We start from the raw sequence: 6,722 nt of genomic DNA, 5'->3' as shown, positions 1-6,722 counted from the left end.
ACAGCATTGCATCCTGTGTAAATCATGCATCGGTGTCTATTGATGATTTGCTCAAAATGTCTTAAACACTGAGCAGTACACCAACACAATAAGGTCAACATATTATAGACTATACACATTTTCTAAAGGCTTTGGCTTACAAAACCCTCATCTGTTTATTATAGTGCCTTCTTCAATTAGCTAGAGTGGCTACTGGCTACCTGGCCGTAACTGTGATCTAATCACGTCCATAAGTGGTATTTCCTTCCCCTCTGTCACGGATCCCTCCGGAACTTTCATTACTCACACCTGTCCCCTATTCACACTGATTAGTACTTGTATAAGTGTGCCCTTTGGTTTCCATTGGGCTGTCGATTATTGTTACTATGTCCGTTGGTGCGTGTGAGTACCTGTGCTGTGTGTTTTGGCTTTCGTGCCATTGTGGATTGCGCAGATTATTACGGGTCTCGTCCCATGTGTTAATCATTGTGCGCGTGTGTTATTTATTCGAGGTATTCCTCGCTCTTTTGTTTGAGTTTCAACCCTGTGTTTTGTATGGTGTTTGTTTGATCTTCGTCCCTTACACGGCACTCCGGAATTTGGGCTTAATAAAAAAAACTATTACACATTCCTGCGTCTGTCTCCCGATCCTTCATGCCAACGTGACAGAATAATCTACCATTTAAGGGAGACAGTGGGAATACATCAGCAGCTGCAACTGGCCCGTCCGACACCGCCACAACCGGTCCGTCCGACGCCAGTGCTACTGGTCCATCCGACGCCGCCTCAACTTCGGCCGCGGCAACTGGCCCGTCCGACGACGACACTTCAGCAGCTGCATCAGGTCCTGATCGACCCGCACTGCGTTCCTGTGATCACCCTCAAGACCGGTGTCGTTGCGCTGCTGGTGCAGAGAATCGGGGGGAGGTACTGTCACGGATCCCTCCAGAACTGTCATTACTCACACCTGGTCCCTATTCCCTTTGATTAGTAATTGTATAAGTGTGCCCTTGGTTTACCATTGTCCTGTCAATTATTGTTCCAATGTCTTTTGGTGCGTGTGAGTACCTGTGCTGTGTGTTTTGGGCTTTCGTGCCACGTATACTGTGCAGATGATTACGGGTCTCGTCCCGTGTGATAATCATTGTGTATTTATTTGAGGTACTCCTTGCTCTTCTGTTTGGGTTTCTACCCTGTGCTTTGCATACGTGTTTGTTTGGTCTTCGTCCCCGTGCCTTTACACGGCACACTGTAATTTGGGAAATAAAAACCCGTATTATGCATTCCTGCTCCTGTCTCCCGATCCCTTATACCAACGTGACACCCTCTCCCCAAAGCCTGTCATAAAAATCTTGCTCATCAGTAGCCGTCTTGTTTGTGTATCAGACGTCAAGCAAATACTGTGGGATATCTGCTGTGAAGATCATCACGGGGGTGAGATGGACTAACCATGTCCAGTTAGACTCAGCGGACCCCCGCCTCCCTGTAACCAGAGAACTTCCGAATCGGGAGCCCCCGCAGGCTACTGTACCCTGCCAGGTTGCCAAGACCCAATGCCAGGCCTGCTGCGCCAGGCCCGTTGCTAATTCTGATCACACTGTGGAGGGGTTTGTGTGTGTGTGTGTGTGTGTGTGTGTGTGTGTGTGTGTGTGTGTGTGTGTGTGTGTGTACATGCATACCATGCGTGTGCACGTATGTAACCTTCCGTCACCTGTGCTCTTCCGTCACTCAAACCAAGCCCCTTGTATCATCAGTAGTTTTCATTGAGTCCCTGGACAGCAGGAAGTCACAGGGAGTATGAAAGAGAAACTTGCGGCTGCTGAAGTGGGGCCCGTTGTCCTTAGGGAGCTGTAGTGGGTGTACGTGTGGAGGGCAATCTGGCTGGGTAGGGGCAACATTCATTATGTTGAAATGATATCCCCAGGACTTGAGAATACAGGCAAACCTGCTGAGAGTCATGCATCAATTCAGGCCAACGTACTGTATGAAATCCAGGGCAGGTTGGCTGATTCACCGTTTAACATGTTGTATTGCCATAAGCTGCTGATATTAGTTCTATTGTTTGTATTACTGCAGTCTAAATTTCCTCCATTACAGATAGTTATCCTACTACACTTTTACAGGAGTCCCTCAGGCACAGTGTTCCTCAGGCACAGTGTAGGGGTAGAGAAGTTAGTAGGCCTAACTAAGCTAACTAAAAAGCAGCATTCCCCAAGAGAGGATGGCTTTCACTTCAGCAGTGATAAATTCATGAACTTCTTTGAGGAAAAGATCTTGATTATTAGAAAGCAAATTACGGACTCCTCTTTAAATCTGCCTTATTCCTCCAAAGCTCAGTTGACCTGAGTCTGCACAACTCTGCCTGGACCTAGGATCAAGGGAGACACTCAAGTGTTTTAGTAATATATCTCTTGACACAATTATGAAAATAATCACAGCCTCTAAACCTTCAAGCTGCATACTAGACCCTATTCCAGCTAAACTACTGAAAGAGCTGCTTTCTGTGCTTGGCCCTCCTATGTTGAACATAATAAACGGCTGTTTGTGTACCAGACTCACTAAAAGTGGCAGTAATAAAGCCTCTCTTGAAAAATCCAAACCTTGACCCAGAAAATATAAAAACTATCGGCCTATATCGACTTTCCCATTCCTCTCAAAAGTTTTGGAAAAAGCTGTTGCGCAGCAACTCACTGCCTTCCTGAAGACAAACAATGTATAAGAAACGCTTCAGCCTGGTTTTAGACCCCATCATAGCACTGAGACTGCACTTGTGAAGGTGGTAAATTACCTTTTAATGGCGTCAGACTGAGGCTCTGCATCTGTCCTCGTGCTCCTAGACCTTAGTGCTGCTTTTGATACCATCGATCACCACATTCTTTTGGAGAGATTGGAAACCCAAATTGGTCTACACGGACAAGTTCTGGCCTGGTTTAGATCTTATCTGTCGGAAAGATATCAGTTTGTCTCTGTGGATGGCTTGTCCTCTGACAAATCAACTGTAAATGTTGGTGTTCCTCAAGGTTCCGTTTTAGGACCACTATTGTTTTCACTATATATTTTACCTCTTGGTGATGTCATTCGGAAACATAATGTTAACTTTCACTGCTATGCGGATGACACACAGCTGTACATTTCGATGAAACATGGTGAAGCCCCAAAATTGCCTTCGCTGGAAGCCTGTGTTTCAGACATAAGGAAGTGGATGGCTGCAAATGTTCTACTTTTAAACTCAGACAAAACAGAGATACTTGTTCTAGGCCCCAAGAAACAAAGAGATCTTCTGTTAAATCTGACAATTAATCTTGATGGTTGTACAGTCGTCTCAAATGAAACTGTGAAGGGCCTCAGCGTTACTCTGGACCCTGATCTCTCTTTTGACGAACATATCAAGACTGTTTCAAGGACAGCTTTTTCCCATCTACGTAACATTGCAAAAATCAGAAACTTTCCGTTCAAAAATGATGCAGGAAAATGCTTTTGTCACTTCTAGGTTAGACTACTGCAATGCTCTACTTTCCGGCTACCTGGATAAAGCACTAAATAAACTTCAGTTAGTGCTAAACACGGCTGCTAGAATCTAGACTAGAACCCCAAAATCTGATCATATTACTCCAGTGCTAGCCTCCCTACAATGGCTTCCTGTAAGGCAAGGGCTGATTTCAAGGTTTTACTGCTAACCTACAAAGCATTACATGGGCTTGCTCCTACCCATCTTTCCGATTTGGTCCTGCCGTACATACCTACACGTATGTTACGGTCACAAGACGCAGGCCTCCTTACTGTCCCTAGAATTTCTAAGCAAACAGCTGGAGGCAGGACTTTCTCCTATAGAGCTTCATTTTTATGGAATGGTCTGCCTATCCATGTGAGAGACGCAGACTCAGTCTCAACTTTTAAGTCTTTATTGAATACTCATCTCTTCGGTAGGTCCTATGATTGAGTGTAGTCTGGCCCAGGAGTGTGAAGGTAAACGGAAAGGCACTGGAGCAACAAACCACCCTTGCTGTCTCTGCCTGGCCTGTTCCCCTCTCTCCACTGGGATTTTCTACCTCTAACCCTATTACAGGGGCTGGCCTTCTGGCCTTTCTAGGGAGTTTTTTCCTAGCCACCGTGCTTCTACACCTGCATTGCTTGCTGTTTGGGGTTTTAGGCTGGGTTTCTGTACAGCACTTTGAGATATCAGCTGATGTAAGAAGGGCTTTATAAATACATTTGATTTGATTTAGGTTTTGTTTTATCCATTGAACAGAGATAGTAGTTTGTTCACACTATTCAGATACTGTACGGGAATAATGTGATATAGTTTCAAACCACATCCAAATTCAATTTAATGATCATTGAAGGAAATCTCTCAATTTGTCAGATTGAAGTGTGTGTTCCTATCTTACATTGGACAGTGTTTAGTCTGACAAAATCTGACAGCAATTCAGAATATGTTTTAATGCGGGACCCTTCCACCCCAAGACATTAGTTCAAAATACAGATCAAAGCCAATGAGCTCATTAAGTTAACTTCTCCTCTGAACAAGAACGTAATGCCCCCACTTCACCCTCCGTCAGACCTGGTTTCAAATGCTATTTCAATTATTTCAAATATGTTTAGTTTTTGCACAAGCCTGCCTCGAGTGCTAGATGGATGGAGTTTGCCGTTAGCAACTGCTCTATTGGTTCCATTGCCTCAGACAAGCTCAATCAAGCCCAGCTAAAGTAGTTGAAAGGATTTCAAATAGTATTAGAAAAATCCAGACTGTGTGTCCAAAGCCAACATGAAGAACATGTAAGTCAACTGACTGATATAGCGCTGACCAGGCATTTATCCTCCAAGCCCTAAATGGTTTTAACAGAGATGTAATTGGAGATGTCCTGCCTATCTGTTTTTTTCTGTTGGTTCGCTCTCCTCTCCCAGTTCTGACAGGAAGGAGGTAGTTTATCTGTTATCCCAGACTCCGAGACATGTCTTAATGGTGTGTGTGTGTGTGTGTGCGTGTGTGTGTGTGCGTGTGTGCGTGTGTGTGTTACCCAGTTTTTAATTGCCTCTATCTAGGATGCTACTCAGAGAGTAAACAGGAACAAACAACGTGCTTTACTTTGCCAGGGCTGAGTCACTACATGGTCATTATGGAGTTTATACTACCGGTTGTGAATGATTTGTGTTCAATTACAACAGTGTATACAGTTTGGAGAGAGTTGATTACACTGCAGATTTCTGGGAGAGGAAGTGCAAAAGACTTTCATCTTTAACCCCAGAACCCTACACACACACACACACACGCACTCACATGCACACACACACACGCACACACACACACACACACACACACACACACACACACACACACACACACACACACACACACACACACACACACACACACACACAGTCTTGTACAGCTAACCTTGTGGGGACACATAATTCAGTCCCATTCAAAATCCTATTTTCCCTAACCCTAAACCTAACCTGTACTCTTACCCTAACCTTAACCCAAAAACCTAACCTTAACCCTAAACCTAACTCTAGATCCTAACCCTAAAACTAACCCTAGCTCATAACTGCTAGACCTAAATGTAATTCTAACTTTAACCCGAAACTCCCTAGAAATACAATTTGACCTTGTGGGGACTAACTAAATGTCCCCAGTTGGTAAAAAAAAAATGTGTTTGCCTTTCTTGTGGGGACTTCTGGTCCCCACAAGAATAGTTAAACACATCCACACACACACACAAACTCCACCACCCCAGAGACTAAGAAAGTTAAATGTAATTTAGATCCCCATCCACCTGAAGATTAGATCTACATGGACAGGATCTATGTGTTGACATTCTTCTGTAACCTGTTCAGTAATAGTTTTCCAGCATGACACACCATAATGGGCCAAATGGAAAGACCACCTGTACTGCTCTATCTTACTCTATTACAGTGAACCTACGCTAGTTTTATCAGTGGCGCCTGGCTTTCCTGCTACCTCCGACTATCAGTTTCCTCCCAAAGGTGGAACGGAAAAACACTAGCGAAAGAGACAGGCAGGCAGTCCAGCTAGCCCACATTGTTCACTTCTCAGTAGTCACTCACTGATGTGTTATTCATACACCATTTATATAGAAACAGATCAACTGTATTGTAATAGCAAAAGCAAATGGGCACGTTTGTTAGGAAGAATGTTATCATTACTATAATTTAGCAGCAACTTCTCTGTCATATAGTTTCAAATATTTATTAGTAGCAGAGAAATTATTTGAGGGATAAAGGGGTGATTTGCAGATTTCCAGATGTCAGGTCACTTTGTCCCAAGTAACTAAAGCCAGCAGTGGCGGACTGGGACCAAAACTCGGCCCTGGATTTTATTTTTTCAACTTTTTAATTTTATTAATTTTTTTACCCCTTTTTCTCTCCAATTTTGTGATATCTAATTGGTAGTTACAGTCTTTTCCCATCACTGCAACTCCCGTATGGACTCGAGAGGCAAAGGTCGAGCCACGTGTCCTCCGAAACACGACCCTGCCAAGCCACACTGTTTCTTGACACACTGCTCGCTTAACCAGGAAGCTAGCCGCACCAATGTGTAGGAGGAAACACCTTACAACTGCCGACCGTGTCAGCGCGCAGGGCCCGGCCAGGCAAAGGAGTCGCTAGAGCGCGATGGGACAAGAACATCACGTCCGGCCAAACCCTCCCCTAACCCGGACGATGCTGGGCCAATTGTGCACCACCTCATGGTTCTCCCAGTTATCCAGGTCTGTAGTAAC

The sequence above is a fragment of the Oncorhynchus kisutch genome, linkage group LG11 (assembly GCF_002021735.2).
Source record: "Oncorhynchus kisutch isolate 150728-3 linkage group LG11, Okis_V2, whole genome shotgun sequence".
Classification (NCBI taxonomy): Eukaryota; Metazoa; Chordata; class Actinopteri; order Salmoniformes; family Salmonidae; genus Oncorhynchus; species Oncorhynchus kisutch.
This window is presented reverse-complemented; position numbering follows the sequence as displayed.